Consider the following 17,496-nt stretch of genomic DNA (forward strand, 5'->3'; position numbering starts at 1 on the left):
TGGCTGACCTTCAGCAGGAGCCTGCAGCACACCTCCTTTCCCTCCAACAGATTGAGCCCTGAATGAGCTGGGCTTCAGCCAGATCATGTCCAGCAGGGTCAAAAGTGTGTGGCCTCCTTGTCCCAAAGAGAGGAATTAACCCCTGCAGTCCCCAGTGCGGGGCATGTACGCCCTGTCACAATTACATGTAAAATAACATCATAACACATATTCTAGAACCTAGATTTACTTAACTATACACCCACTGGCCTAACAAAGTTTATCTGACCCCAAAGTCATTGCAATGTTTTTCAGCCAAGCCTGGCTGTGATCCATTTTTCAATCAAAGACACTGTCAGCTTTCTTACTAGGTAAAGGATGCAGAGTGAGTTCCTGTACTTACAGTTATAGTCCAAAAAACCTTCAATTGTAAACAGGACTCCCACCTGCTAGTCTATTTCTTCCTATCCATTTCCTCGCTGGAAGAGTCTACTATCCCTTCATTAGCATTTGGTTCAGACTGTAAATGGGCATCCAGTGTGAACCATACAATACTCAATTTACATATATAGACAGACAGATAAACATTGCATAACTGAAAGAAACTTGTTCATCACCTTTTGGTGACCAGCCTCACTTCACAGATCTTAAGAGCATAATTTTCAGTTTATATACATAATGCCTTTCATATTATCCATCCATACATTTCATAAAAATTATGATAATCAGTGTGACACAGGCTTTCAATATAGACTTCTCTTTTGATGAGCTATTATGTAGAGACCAGACCCAGAAGTTACCTCACACGCTATGCACCTCTTGCCCTGTGCCAGTTGGCACCAAAGAGGTCCCTGGGTCACAATAGTGCAAATGTATCAATACAGAAGAGTAGCTGCAGAAGCAAAAGCAAGACCACTAGGAAGATTTTATAAAACATACTGAGAAAAGTTATCAAAAAGAGAGGATGTCATATACAGCATGTGGCAGGGTAAAATGCTTGCATACTATTCTGAAAGGTCTTTTTAAGAGGATCATGGTATATTATGCTATGTCACATTTGCTCAAGCAAGTTTGGAAACAGCACATGAACATGAAATAAAACACGCCTGCTAATGGCTAAGTATAACTGAAAGTTTGCAAACAAATTAACCCCAGGCTGTGGTCTCAGTAGTAATAACTGGTTCATATTTTGATGCACCAATGAACAGCCATCTAGATAATGGTGTTTTGTAGTGGGAAATGTGAATGAATAGGTAAGCATGAAGGACCCTGAGAATAGTGACATCCTATTTAATAAAAAAAATAATGGAAGTGATCTGGAGTTTAGTCACTTTCTCTGCTCATAGAATGGCTTCAGTGCAGCTATGTCAAATTATACCATCTGAGAATCTGGCCCAAATGAATAGCCCACAATAACTGAATAAACAGAGGAGTCTCTCTGATGTACTTAAATGCTATTGAAATAGAAAGACACTAGGAGAATATTCACTTGAAAGAACAGTAGGAGAATATTCACTTGAAGGATCCACTCCAGATAGAAAATTAACTTTCTTTCTCCATTAGCTTATTTGCTTGAAAGATAAAATGAGTAGTTAGGAAACCCATCTTTTCAGATGCCTCATGAATTTGATGAATGGAAAAGTGTATTTTATCTCACAGCCTTTTCTTAAATATAGAAGTTAACAATCCCAGGTTGCTTTCCATATTTTACAGGAAATATATCATCCATATGCCAATGCGGGGTGGGCCATCAAGAAAATCAAATATAAAATCACAGTGATTTAACTTGTGAAGCAAAGAATAAACCTACAGGAATTGAGATACCACAAATTAAAGCAAAAGAGAATTGTCTTACTTTTATGTGCACATCCACCTTGAAACACTCAAATATAAATAATCATGATGGATAAAATAACTGAAAGCAGAAAGAATTTCTGTCTGTAATGAACAGAAAAATGAGAGCTGGAAATTACTGAAAACCAAGGATGACAAATAAATACTGAAATACAATAAACCCTTCCTTTACATCCAGACATAGCTTTGCAGCTGTAGATAGGTGAGTTCATTTATTCTTTTTTCCCTTAACCCTACTGTCATACCAGACCCTGTAGTCCAGAAATTGATCTCATCGGTGTAGGCATAGATCTCGCTGGGCAAGAATAAACTTGCATATAGATTGATTTGAGTGCCAGATTAAACTGTAAACAAGGGTGTGAAGGACTGTGTGCTGGAGATGGTGTTTTCAGGTTAGTGAGATAAGTGGGAGCACCATGAACTGATAAACTTGAAATGTAGATAAATGAAGGACATAGCTGATTGGTCCTTACATGAGCTGTATGATGTCCAAACCAATTAGATTCAAGAAGTATAGATGTTAATAGCAAGGAAAAATGTATATAAACCGTGTATGTGTAACATGATTTGGAATTGTGGTATCACCCGGTGCCTAAACCCCTTGTGTCTGGGCCTGGCCAGTGTGGGCATAGAGCTGTCACATGCCGAAAAAAGTAACCTAAATGATGAGCTGGAGTCAAACTGAGTTTTTGGATCCCAGTAAACTGGATGAAGTATTGTCCCAGAACTGGACATAGTGTGATGGAGAAGCTGAGTGGAAAAGATCTCGTGGAAATCCCAAGAACCTGCTCAGTCTTGGCCTGTTTCACTTCTATGAATTTTAAAATGTCAGTGGTTCAAATGATCTCAATTACATTCATACTGATAGCCTATGTAATTATAATAGTTTGTCAAGACGTACTGTTTATTGCTCATTTTGATTAGCGCTTCCTCTGCCAATAATCTTGAATACATTCTCCCACATAACTGCACCTTTTGTGAGTTATGAGTGATACAAACCATTGTGTTTCTTTAGTTTCATGCCAGTATAACTCCACGGAAATCAGTAAAATTATACTGACATAAAACCAGACTAAAGTTCTGGTGGTGAATCAACCCAAGTGGTGAATCAATCCCACAGTATCTTCTTTGTACAATGTTTCAGGTTATTAAACATATAGTATATGGTATAGCAAACTGTGGTCCTCTAAGTATGACATCATGGTACAGCATGCAGGCTTTTACCCTGCAACATATTTTATGTGTCAAAGTTGGTTAAAAACCAATACACTGGGCTGGAGTCTCCGCTGGTGTAAAAAGATACAACTTCACAGACTTCAGTAAAATGGTAAAAATTACTTTTCTGCTCATTACACTGCATGGAGCTGAATCCAATCACACCCTTGAGGATCTGGCTTAATAAATTAAAACATGACAGGATTTATTTTGAATTATAAAATGCTGCTAAGAAGCTTAGCATTCCTCAGGCTGGGATATGTGTATACACTTATTTCAGAGACAGAAGTACTCACCTACTTTAGAGCAGATGGGAATAGAGAAGATACTGAAAAAGCAGAAGCAGTTTATCCCTTTTTTGTCTCCCAGTTAATATGCTGGACATCACAGTAAATGACAATATTTGATAGAGAGAAAATAGCGAAAAGTCAATTAATAATTCATTAGAATACTTTCTGATGATCACCTAAGTTTCCAAATAAGTTGCTAAAAGATTTTTACTGAAGTCCAAAATTACAAGAAAATAAAGTCAAATGAGCCATTTTATTATTTCACATGAGTTACAATGAGAAAATGGTATCCTTCCTATGGAAATAGACTGATTAATTTTCCACACGCACCCAACATTTTATATACTTTTGATTGATCGTTACCTTATTTTAGCACTTTTGCCTTTCATGGACTGTTTCCCACAGGGAAAGTTACCAGTGGGATCAGATTGTGAATGCTGGGCAGCACAGACATAGCAAAGTCCAGTCCCTGTGGTCTTTAGTCACTGTCTGATGTCTTTGCAAGATGGTTGTATATAAGGGTTGAAATCTTGGCTTCATTGAAATCAATAGCAAAGCTCCCACTTACTTCAGAGAAACCAAGATTTCACCCAAATTCCTCTCCACCTTTTCTAATATTGTGGTTTAATACACCTCTTTCTACTATACAGTTCATTGACTTACCTGAGTCTAAATAAGAAGTATGGGCCAGATTTTGAAAAGTATTTCTGCATCTGAAGATGCAGATAGATGTCTAGAAGTATTTTCAAAACCATCTAGGCACTTGGGGCCAGATTTTTAAAGGTATTTAGGCACCTAAGTATCATGGAATTTAAGTGCCTAAATACCTTTAAAAATCAGATCACTTTTGAAAAACTCACTAGGTATATATCTGCAGCTTTTGGTGCAGAAATACCTTCAAAATGAGTTAATGAGACCCATCAGTTTTCCTCTTTAACATTATGCTGTAATCATCTTCTATAGACATCTAACAACACTTAATATGCATTTAAATAATTATGGTCCAGGTTAAAAAAGAAATCGGTAATATTTCTTTTAATAATGTGCTGTTTGCCAAGGATTCATTGAAACCACTAGTTCTGGATAATCCTTTTTCTAATTCTATGGATACTAAAAAAATTGACTTAATAATAATAATTAAAAATTAATAGCCTAAAAGTAAGAAACTTGTCTTTCCACTTGACAAAGTCCAAAGGTAGGACACAATTTGAGCTAGAGACCCAATGTGAGAATGTAATGTAAAATATCACTTTTTGTAATCTTCACTTCATGAGTCAGTGTTTCTCGGTATTAATAATCTACAGTAATAATATCAGATTGATGTGGGATGGAGGAAAAAAATGGATCTAGTGTGAGCACAATGGAAAGGCATGCCAGGAAAAGGTTTACCAGCTTTTTCAAGATTCTTCTCTCCCAGCTTTGTTACAACGAAAATTGCATCCTTATATTTTCAGTCAATTGCTTGGTTTATGGAGAGATGCTTACTACTAGAAACTCCCTTAATTTATTGCAAAATCACATCAACAAAATTATTTATAAAATAGACAGTACTGTATTTAGATAGCTCTTTCACCACAAAAAACATCCAACAATTATTTAACCTGTGAACTGTCAAGATAATAAGATGATGGTTCTATGGTTAAAATCAAAGCCATATTTATGATCAAAGAGATCCTGCAGTTAGCTTTTGTTATTCACTGATATTTGCTTGCAGACTTTGACTAAGCTGTTTGGTAACCTAGTTATTCATTGAAGAACTTGTTGGTGATTTGCAGCATATTCTGTCACAAATGACCTTGTCATTATCATTGTAAATGCAAAAAAGCACATATATGAGTTCAGTGTATTGGCATTTTCTCTGATGTATTAGCAGTGATGAGGAAAACAACTGGATAAATATTAGACATTGATTTCCTTTTCATTCCTGAATACTCTTTAATTAGATTTAGACAGTAAACAATGCTTCTGTATCTTATCACAACTATGAGTTGAATGGTGGATTTAACAATATCTGTGTATATTTCTAAATGTTAGTTGAATAGAATTGTTGGTGTTTGTGTGACATATATATCTATAATCATGCTGTAAAGTTCTTTAAAGTTGCCCACTGTATCACTTCTTTTGCTTAAAACCCCTACAGAATTCAAGAAGATGGAAATCTACTAGCATATCTTCTAAGAAAGGAAGGCCAGGAGAATGCATTGGAGAACAATGATACAATTTAATGTCTATGCTGCAGATCAATGTTGTCTGTGTCCATGAACTAATAATGCACAGTTATATTCCATGAGTTACTCTTTTGTTATTCCATGGCCACCAGTTTATCTTTACTACCACAACATCTACCAAGTTGGTACCAAGCAAATGACTATGCATGTCACTAACATCTTCTCTCTCTATTATTTAGATTGCTTTATTTAATCAGTCTCATTCTATGCAATTGCCTAATTTGGGAGTGGATCTGAGGCTAAGTTTTACAATGAAAAAATGGAACAGTGAAAGCAGGAGAATGAAGAATTGCAAATATTTGAAACCTAATACCATTTCATTATTTCTATAGGAGTTAATAGGCAAAATTGTTCTCTATTACTTCCAGTGAGTGGAATAGTTTCTGCCTTCATGGGCGATATTGTCCACCATGCCCACTCGGGGAAGAAATGTACATTGTCTGAAAATTACAAAATCAAATAACTTCCCTGTTAAACATGCACAGCTGGATGTTTGCATCACTGCTGCTCTCTTAAACCTTATTTTCTTCCTACGGTTGTCCTTTTATCTCCTTCCCATATGTTTCTTTTCTTTTCTCTACTTCATGCTGTCACTGTGGTGCTGAATCCCAATGAAACAATGCTTAGGGTAAGCCCTTTAAAATGTGAGTATTATTATTTGTATATCATTGCCATCCACAATGTACTAGGCATTAGCCAGACATATAGGAAGACATGGTCCCTGGCTGAACAATTTGAAGTTTAAGACAAGAAATGTAGGGAAGAGAAGGAAAAAGGATACAAGCAGAACAGGAACTACTTTATATACATTATATCTGTATATATACCATTTTAAAATATAGATTAATTGGTTATAAGGCTGGAAGGGCCATTGTAATCATCTAGCCTGACCTCCGGAATATCACAGGCCACAGAACTTTCCTGAATTAATTTCTGTTTGAACTAAAGCAGAACTTTTAGAAAAACATCTACTCTAGATTTAAAATTGCAGCGATGGAGAATCCACCACAACTCTGGTAAGTTTTTCCAATGATTAATAACTATCACTGTTAAAAATTTGCGCCCTATTTGCAATGTGAACTTCTATTGGATCTTATTATATCTTTTCCTATTAGATTGAAGATATCATTTTCAAAGTTTTGTCCCCCATGTAGGTACTTATAAACTGATGAAGTGAGCCGTTAACATTCACTTGAGTAAGCTAACCTTAAATCATTCTCATGGCTCTTCTCTGAGCCATATTCAGAGGTAACATAACCTCCCTACTCCTACTTGAGTTTTCCATTTTGCCACGGCACTGTACTGGAGCCCATGTTCATCAAATTATCTGCTATAACCCCCCCAAGTCCTTTTCAGAGTCACTGCTTCCCAGCATAAAGACCCCTCATTGTAAGAATGGCCTATACTCTTTGTTCCTAGATGTCTGCCCTTAAATTTGGCCATATGGAAATGCATATTGTTGGCTTGCATCCAGTTTACTAAGTGATCCAGATCACTTTCTATCAGTGACCTCTCCTTTTTCTTTGCCATTGCTCTGAACTTTATGTCATCTGCAGACTTTGATTTTATATTTTCTTACAGGTCATTGATAAAAATGTGAAACAGCATATGACCAAGAACTGTACCCTGCAGGATCCCACTAGAAACATGTCTGCTCTATGGTGATTACTAAGGTTATGATTCTGTCACTAGTATTTTTAGTTAAAGTCAGGGATATGCCATGGGCAATAAACAAAAATTAATGGATGGCCGTGACATATCCCTGACTTTTACTAAAACTATCCTGGGAGCAGAGGGACAAACAGAGAGCCGCCGGGGGTTGCAGCGCACCAACCCCAGGTGAGTCTGACCCAACCCCAGCCACTACTCTGGTAGGCCAGGGACCACAGCTCTGGCTGACCCAGGGCTGGCTGCCAGTCAGCTGTTCGATGGCCCTGGGACTGACCACTGGTCAGCTGTTCCAATTGCTGCTGCTCCAGAGTTGGCTGCTGTTCCAGTGGTCCCAGGGCTGTTGCAGACCAGCTGTTCCAGGGGCCGCTGCTCCAAAACTGGCTGCTGCTCCGGCTGCCCCAGGGCTGACTGGGGCCACTGTTCTGGTGACTGCTGCTCTACAGCCCCATGGCTGACAGCTGCTCCGCCCTGCCCCAGAAAACATCGTGAAGGTCCCAGAAAGTAATGGAATCTGTGACCCCCATGACAGAATCATATCCTTAATGATTACCTATTTACAATGACATTTTGTGACCCATCAGTTAGCTAATTTAATCCATTTAATGTGTGCCATGTTGATATAGTATCATTCTAGTTACTTAATCAGAATGTTGTGTGACACAAAGTCAAATGCTTTACAGGAGTTTAAGTATACGACATCAACACTGTTACCTTTATCAACCAAACTTGTAATCTCATTAAAAAAGGCACCAAATTAGTTTCACAGGATCTATTTTCCATAAACTCACCTTGGTTGGCATTCATTGTATTTCCCTTCTTTAATTCCATTTTTTTCCGGGGATTGATGGCAAGCTGACAAGCCTATATTACCCAGGTCATCACATTTGCACTTTTTAAACACTGGTACAACGTTAGTTTCTTCTAGTCTTCTGAAATATATATAAATATACATTAACTGTGCCAAATTGCCCTTCCACCTATCCATTATTAATCATCCAGCTTCCTGTAGGTGTTACCAAAGAAGTGGGTTTAATGAAGGATTTGAAGTAGGAGAGGATAATGGTCTTACAGCTCAATATGATATGTTAATAAAATCTTACCACATGTTTAAGTACCAGGCAGGTCAAGTTATCTCATTACCTAAAGGTAGTTTGGTGTTCTCAACTGTAGCTATAAGCTGAATAGTTCCTTACTTATACAATTCTAGTTCACATACATTTAAGCTCTTCTAATGGGATTATAGCTCTGTGATGATTCATGACAGGCAAATAGGTATATTCTCCTTTTGCATCTTGCAGCACCCCATTAGCATTAAAGGGAGTTATTCCCAAGTGCCAAGAGGAAAATATACCAGACAGTCTATTCATACAAATGGCATCTTCCACAAACAGTCTTCTAAACAGCAATTTGGGTGTCCTGAAGCTCTCGTCATTCAGGAGAAATTACTCTGATGTCAACAATTGAGCAGCACAGATTCATCGGTTCCCCCCAAAGCACTCACAAGAGACTCTCAACAAGGCCTTTTTTTGTTTTAGTTAGTGGAAATGTCTTCCATTCTCAAGCCTATTAACTTGTAACAATAGAAATAATAGCAGCTGAGACAGGTGCAAAAAGTTTAATTCTCTTCTTGTGAGCTTAGAATTTAAAAAGGGAGTTAAAAAAACTCATGATAAAAAAGGGTATTAAAATTCATGAATGCCAGTATAATATAATTTTGTTCTGCACAGTTTTTCAGGGATTGTTGTCAGGTTCTATTCCACTGTTAGCCATCATTAACAGAAAATATGACAGATACACTAATGAAATCGATTTGGTCGTGTTATCAATTTAATTCAAAAAATGTAACCCCATTTTATTATCATGTAGGTTACAAAGTCAGAGAGGGTAAATGTCATTTGTCACTGTGAGTGTGTATTCTTTTGGAGCTGCTAGTAATTAAATGTAGGCACGCTAAAACTTTGTTTTAATTACTCCAGCCAAAAGCATGGTTTGAAATCATCCAGAGGGCTGAAATGTTGGATTGTAAAATATTCAGTGCAACTAACTTGATATTGTCTCAAAATCTAATATATTCTAAAGATGAGAGATGGCTTAGTGTGCAATATATTCTCTATTCACCTACTAAGGAACTGATCTATTCCTAACACACCTAAAACTCCCCTTGGAACTAAGGCAATTTGTTGAGTATGAGTAATGCAGTGTGGGCCTTTAAGGTGTAAATATTTTTCCTATTAACAGTAGGAGACCTACACATGCACAGAATCTTATCAGATTGTAATATACCAATACTGGTTTCCTTAAATGGGCCCCAGTAATTTCTTGCTAGGGAAAGAAACACCTGATGAAACAGTGATTGCAATTTATTGTGATATCATTTTAAAAGTCTGATTGTAAAATTAACACATTAAAAACTATATACTGGTATTGCAGATGTCATCAAGTGCTGTTGCTACACACAGCCTTCCAGGTTCTATTCTGAGCATCTGAGCAAACTGTCAGTCCTGGGAGAAGTGTGAGCTTTCGTTAGTGTACAAGGTTCAGGGGTGAGAGAAGGAGAATTTTGTCCTCTGCCGTGGGCTCTGCTTAGCCTCAATTCTTGAAGCAGACTTGCTCTCTGTGAAGCAGACTGTGGTGTTGGGCGAAGCTTCCTGAAAGAAGGGATAGCCCTGCAACGTGTGGTGACTACCTGGATTCCAGGACTGACACATACATGTGTAGATTAAACAAATTTCACATAGACCATACCCAGACTCCACACCACTGATTCTTCTCCAACTGCAAGGCCCCAGACACATGTTAACACTCGGCATAGGGACAACACTATAGTACAATAAAGATTTGAGGAATGTCATTTTTCAAGGGGTGAGGCCCTTTAAAGAAGATCCACAATTCTCCAGGCAGGAAAGACGTAGTGGTAGTGGCAACCACTGCAGGGGTCAGTGCAAGAAGATAGCCAAGTCCACTCTGACCTCTACAGAATGTTGACTTCAGAGAAATATGACTGCAGTGGTCTCCCCTCTCTGTTGTCTCCCCAGGAGCACTGAGAACGGTATTTTTACAGGCTGAGATGCTCTGGTGATGTCAGCAGATTCTGTGAGCTATTCTGTGGGGTTGGTTGGCTTGCCAACCCTCCAGGATTGTCCTGGAGTCTCCAGGAATTAAAGATTATGTCATGTGATGAAATCTCCAGGAATTCATTGGGAGAGTGACTCCAGGATGGAGGTAAGTTACTGAGTAGTGGTTTACATAAGAGGCAAGCCCTAGTGACACATCCCTGGCTCTGGACTTCCAGGCCATGAGTGTACACTTCATAACAGATCAATGCATTTTCTGCTATTTTACACCTGAAAGCTGCAGGGACCCAATCCTGCTTCTGAACAGCAGCAGCGAGAGTGAACAAGCCCTTGTGGGGCATAGACTTCAGGGGATTTATGCCTGCTATAGAGGGAAGCGCCTGATCTTCTGAGGAGTTAGGGGGATGGTTTACACTTTAAAACTGAACTCATGGTAGAAGTGGGGTTGCTGGTGATAGTCTATATAAGAAAGGAGGAAAAACAAATCCATCAGTGCAGTGATATAAAAATTATATGTGGTGAACCAATGGTAAATTTTTCTGGGAGTTTGAGAGAGAGGCAAATATAGAGGGAGCCCAAACCATTACGATTTGACAGGGTATTTAAAATACTATAAACAAACACATGATCAAATGTTTTGGAACCACTAAGTTATGATTGTTGTTAGCCTTGATATTATATTATAGTACAGGTTCCAAAGATTTGAGTGGTTAGAGCAGGAAAAAGGGAGTAAGAAAATATGTGTCCCATTGCTGGTTCTTTGTACTTCAGTTTAACCAGTCTGTAAAGTGAGGTTACCACTATTTATTCATTGTTAACTCAGCTAAAATTCCTCCAGAGACAACTGCTCTGGCACAGGTCATCCTCATGTGCCTTGTTTTGCATGTGATAGAGTTATGAGTTATACTTCGAAGTCGAGTTCTGGTGCTCGCAATTCAAGAAGGATGTTGATAAGTTGGAGAGGGTTCAGAGAAGAGCCATGAGAATGATTAACGGATTAGCAAATGTGCCTTACAATAAGCTCAATCTATTTAGCTTAACAAAGAGAGGGTTAAGGTGTGACTTGATACCAGTCCGTAAGCACCTACATGGGGAACAAATATTTGATAATGGGCTCTTCAATCTAGCGGACAAAGGCATAACAGAATCCACTGGCTAGAAGTTGAAGCTAGTCAAATTCACACTGGAGATAAGACATCTGTTCTGAACACTGAGGGTAATTAACTGTTAGACCAATTTATCAATTGTTATGATGGATTTTCAATTACTGGCAATTTTTAAATAAGTTTTTTTTCCCTAAAAGACATCCTCTAGGACTTAATTTGGGGATGTTCTATAGCCTGTGTTACACAGAAGATCAGATTAGACGATCATAATGGTCCCTTCCAGCTTTGAAATCTATGAATTTGGGTACACTATCACTATACCTTCTTTTTGGCATAGCTTAAATCCATTCTCAAATCATGGCCTTAAACTGCTACTATCAGTCATTTCTGAGCACTCTCACAGATCAAGTGTTATTCTCAAATAACCAAAACCAAAAATAAAACATTTGTCTGTCATTAAGCTCCCAGTAGCACAGTGTCTCATCTCATAGTGCAGGGGCGGGAAAACTTTTTGGCCTGGGGGCCACATTGGATTTCGGAAATTGTATGGAGGGCCGGATAGGGGAGGGGGGCGTGGCCTGCCCCCCCCCGCTTCTTGCCCACGATGCCCCCCCCAGGACTCCTGCTCCATCCAACCCCCCCTGCTCCCTGACACCCCCCCGGAACCCCTGCCCCATCCACCCCTCCCCGCTCCTGTCTCCTGACCGCCCCTGGAACTTCCGCTCTTGACTGCCCCCCGCAGCCCCATCCAACCCCTCTGCTCATTCCTGACGGCCCTCCCTGGGACTCCTGCCCCATCCAACCACTCCTTTTCCCTGTCCCCTGACCATCCCAGGAACCCCTGCCCCTGACTAACCCCCGCCGCCCCATCCAACCCCCCCCCTCCTTCCTGACTGCCCCCCTGGGACTCCTGCCCCCATTCGACCTCACTGTTCCCCACCCTCTGACCGCCTTACCCCCATCCACACCCCTGGCCCCTGACCACCACCCTGAACTCCCCTGCCCTCTATCCAGCTGCGCTGCCCACAACACCAGGACAGACAGCCATGCCATCTGGCTGGAGCCAGTCACACCACCGGGTGCATTGCACTGGAGCATTGCACTGGTGGCACAGTGAGCTGAGGCTCCCGGGGAGGGGCCAGGGGCTAGCCTCCTGTGCCAGGCGCTCAGGGGCTGGGCAGGAGGGTCCCGCAGGCCAGATGTGGCCCGTAGGCTGTTGTTTGCCCACCTCCGTCATAGTGGCTTAGAATATGCCTTCCAGCTTTTACATTTAATACATTTCTTATCATTTGCCTTTATTTCTTTTACTCCATTTTCCTTTCTACTTTTGTTTTTCTTACCTCGTTTGCATTCGTATTTCTTTGAACCTTTTAATATTTCTTATATGCATTTTCTTCTGTCTGATTACATTTTACATTTCCTTGTTCATCCATATTGCTCTTTTTGACATTGTGCTGCCTTCTGACACGTTGATGTGTTTCATTATGGGTGAAATCTGATCTAGCTGCATAGAGCCAAAGTAATCAGGCTCTATGTGGGCAAAATGCTGAGGGACTGGGGAAATGAAATCCAGCCCTCAACCAGGGCCAGGACATAGATTTGCTGGATAGTCCTCTGTAATCTTCCCTCCATGCTTCACCTGCTGTTCCAAGTCTATGTACTAATAGCTGCAATCCCTCCATGCTAGTTGCACAAGTTGATGCCATTGGATTCACATAAATACGGATCTCATTGCTTCTCCCCCTGGCCTGCCTGAGGCCAGCTGGAGACTCCTTATGAGTATATACGAACCCTAGTACAGATGCTTCACTGCAGGTGCAGAGACCATACCTATGCAACAGTAAGCTTGACAACACACATATCAATGTGCACCACATTTTGAAGAGCAGTCACTATTCTCTTCTTAAAACAGCTTAGCATCTTATTTACTTGGTTGACCCACAAAGTGGGCAAAAACATTCACTGAGCAGTCCATAATGATGCCTTGAGGTTACAAGTAACTGAGAATCCAGTTGAATAAACAGGTAGTTTGAATTGTTCCTTGCATTCCACCACCTTGCACTTGTTTATAATCAATTTCACTTGCCATTGTGTTACACAGTTTCTCCTCTGCTGTTCCTCACACTCATCCCTAGTTTTAACTAACCTATATAATTTAGTAGTGCCAGCAAACCACATAATCACAGTGGTCACCCTCTCATCCAGGATGTTAATACATATATTGAACAGCAATGGACCTTGTGTTGATCCACCCCTGAAGCAGCCCCTCATTAATCTCTGTCTATGGTGAGGATTGGCCATTTATTTCTACTTATTTTCTATCGTTAACCAGGTTTTCATCCATGATGGGACTTTATCGCTCACCTCATGGCTGTCAAGTTTCATGGGGCTTACACACATGAATCAAGAGACGAATATACCTTATTAGCCACAGTACAGAAGTAAGATGAAATAGCATCCTTTTCGCTTTCTATTTCCCTTTTGTGTTTTTACTCTTTTTGGCTCCCCTAGCACTTAGACATCAAAAATTAGCTAGCTGAAATGGAGAATCCCTGTTATAGTTTTCCTGACTCTTTTGTTCTTCTTTTAATAATTCCAGTGGGAAATGTAATTGGCCTAAAGGCTTGTCTTCGTTGCTCAGTGCTTGAGTTAGTACACCGAAGTTACTGTTTTCGAGCTAGCCTAGCTTTAGTGAGTGTGACAACATTGCAAAACAACAGTGGAGCAACACAGAGAGATTGGATCCAGTTGTAACTCAGGCTGCTGCAGCCTCACTGCATTACTAGCTTGAGCATTTGGAGCATTAGTGCTTCAACCTGCCCCCTTTGGCAGGCCAGCTAGTTCAAACTTAAAGCTAGGATCACTTAACTCGATCCAGAGATATGTGTGTGCGCACAGAAGTCTAGTTAGGGCTAACACTTGAATTATGGCTCAAGCTAACAATACAGTGAAGACAATCCCTAAAGTCTCTTCAGTTTAGATTTACACTCACATTCTCATCTCAAATCCCTATGTTTCTCCCTAAACAGTCAGAATTGTCCCCCTTTTTGTGTCCATGACTTGGCCTGGATTGTATCATGAATCTTTAGGAGGCATGCCTCCTTTTTTACACAAAGCAAATTTAACCTGTGGAATTCATTGCCACAATATATCATTGAGGCTGAGACCTTAGTGGAATTAAAAACAAAAACAAAACAAAAATGGATAATACAATTGTATGGATAATCATAACACCAACAGTTACATCAGGCAGAAAAAAATGTATAAGGAATAACCTCCCTTTTGCTTCAGGGCATAAGTCAAGCTCTAACTGATTGAAGTTCAGAAGAAACTTGGATGGGTTATTCCATACTTGGTCATTAGGAGATTCTAGCACCTTTTATTGCAGGATAGTGGACTAGATGGACCACTCATCTGATCCGATATGGTGATGCCTGCATTCCACTGGTGTCAGTCCTCTAAAAATGACCTTATGTAAAGAAGCATTCATGTAACCTTTTTACAAAATTAGTGCCCGAGTTATATCCATCATCATATGCACATACTACATACTACTAACTCATCACTTTTATTAACCTCTATGATTTTTGCTGTCATCTTCATCTATAATTAATCTTTCCTATAAGCAATCTTTTCTAAATTCCTACTATCAGCTTACTGCCATTATTTACTACTCTCCCTTGGTATAGTCAAGTACATTTCAGCATCAGTCTGCAGGGTAGGGTGAAAAGGTGGCTATAAATCACCTTTGCACTGACTCAATCCTGAGGCCACCTTTGTGCCAAACTGGTCCACTGCATAAATCAGAGCAGCCTGAAGACTGCTCTAATTTTCATTTGTTGCCAAAGACCCTTTAAATGCTAGCAGGTATAAGCTCCTTCCCATGCTCCTAATATCAGTGTTTAGGAGCGAGGATGATGGTACAGGAACTCTGCAGCTCCTGAGGATTCCCCTGCATGCAGGAATCTTCCCCTGGCTGCACCTGTCGTGTTTTGGACTGCATTGCAGAGCAGGAATTGGGACTACTTCTTGCAATTTCCAGGCAATTCTACCTAATTTTCCAAAGGTCCATTCCAAACCTTTCTAATGAAGAAAGCTATTGTACATCTTACTGATTCAACCTTTCCCTTGACACAGTGATTAATCACAAATGCCAATGACTTCTATTTCCCTGCCAAATTTCAGTTCATCCCTTAAATGGATATTTATGCTCATACTTTCAAGTCTATCTCTGCCCACTTTTTAATGGAACTTTCTTTGCATTTGTGACATACAGACATTTAAGAATATCCTTTCAGCTAACCCCAAATTCTCTCTTTCTGATATTTTTTTCTGATATATGGAGGGAGGAATTATGTTCTTGACCTCAAGCGTTACCATGCTAGATTTTCACTGTGAAATACAATGCTATTTTTCTCCTTGAATTTTAGTTGAAAATGCTTCTGTCTTCCCTTCCTAGGTATCGGTATCCAATTTTGGCTTGGCTTGTTCTGTCCACCTGTTCATTAGTTTAGACTATCAGAGCTGTGTTTATCCTTTAAGCCAGTGGTTCCCAAACTTGTTCTGCTGCTTGTGCAAGGAAAGTCCCTGCTGGGCCAGGCTGGTTTGTTTACCTGCTGCATCCGCAGGTACGGCTGATCCCGGCTCCCACTGGCCGCTGTTCACTGCTTCAGGCCAATGGGAGCTGCTGGAAGAGGCGCGGGACGAGGGACATACTGGCTGCCGCTTCCAACAGTCCCATTGGCCTGGAGCAGTGAACCACGGCCATGGGGAGCCACGATCGGGCAAACCTGCGGACGCAGCAGGTTAACAAAGCGGCCAGGCCCGCCAGGGGCTTTCCCTGCACAAGCGGCGGAACAAGTTTGGGAACCACTGCTTTAAGCCAACTCATTTATTCCCTTTTGGTTCAGATAATAGCTAATTCTGCTTGTACAATTCTTCAGCCTTGGTACTGCATTCTTTATTTTCTTATGGAAGTCTAATTAATAATCAAGACGATGATTACTAGGCCATATTGCATAGAAAATGCGAGGGTTAAAGATTTACACAAAAACATGTGGGTACACTTTCAGTAAATAAGGAGCTGACCAAAGAACATTGTGTGCATAAAACCTGTACAATAATAAAAAGAAAAAGTTTTGTTCACAATATAAGAGCAAGTTAAAAACGTAATTATGAAATCAGAGAAATTGCTATGTGGATTGCTACAGTGTGTTAATATTTACTTCAATAATGGTCTTGTGAAATCTCCGTTGTTTGAAGCATTAGTTAGATCTGTCCCTGCACAGGCTGACAGAAAGCTATACCAGCAGCTTTTTTGAAAATTATATGAAAGGTTTTCTATTTTTTTCTGTATTTCTGTTTTTGTTAGACTGTGGGGTGACCTTTTTCTCTAACTCTACCCTTTTCATATTTTATCATCCTTTCCATGTGTTTTGGAAAGTTATCCATTTCAAAACTGAGAAAAGGAGGATATTTAACAGCGTTCAAATCCGACATGCCTATCCTATGCTTTGAATTTTCTTTGTGGAAAAGGCACATAAAATACCCACATAAACAAATCAAAATTCTTTGTGAAATCAAGTTCCTAAGGTTTGAAGCCCACAATACTGTAAAAGTGTAATGTCACTGAAAGATAAAGGTTTCAGCATAGCATTGAGGACACTAATTTATATTTACAAAACCAGTCAGTATATTTTGTTCATTTGAAAATGTACATTCTGAAAAGTTCTCTTTTGAAGTTGCTTGAGACTGCTGTCACACAAGCTAGGCCCATTTCTAGCTAGAATGTACACGTGTTTCTGACCAATAATCTAAACTTTTCTTGCTTTGTTACTTCTCCTGAGCAGACCTTAAAATCAAGAACATCTTTCTCTTTTGCTGAGCATTCAAAGTAATGAAAACATAGAGATATTAGAATAAATTTTCAAAAGTGACCAGTGATTTTGGGTGTCCAATCTGAGACGTGTTAAAGGGGCCTAATTTCCAGAGAATAGGTACTCGGTGCTTGTCTCAGACTGGGCACTCAAAACTGTCAGTGCCCAATTTTGCAAATGTAGGGTATTATTTCAATTTCCAG

General features: G+C 39.8%; 1 protein-coding gene across 1 annotated transcript in view; it reads right to left on the reverse strand.

Moving 5' to 3' along the window:
- Positions 1-17,496, reverse strand: part of TAFA5 (TAFA chemokine like family member 5) — a 612,146-nt gene that overhangs the window by 16,321 nt on the left and 578,329 nt on the right. The window lies entirely within an intron of this gene.

This window comes from Dermochelys coriacea, chromosome 1 (genome assembly GCF_009764565.3).
Source record: "Dermochelys coriacea isolate rDerCor1 chromosome 1, rDerCor1.pri.v4, whole genome shotgun sequence".
Classification (NCBI taxonomy): Eukaryota; Metazoa; Chordata; order Testudines; family Dermochelyidae; genus Dermochelys; species Dermochelys coriacea.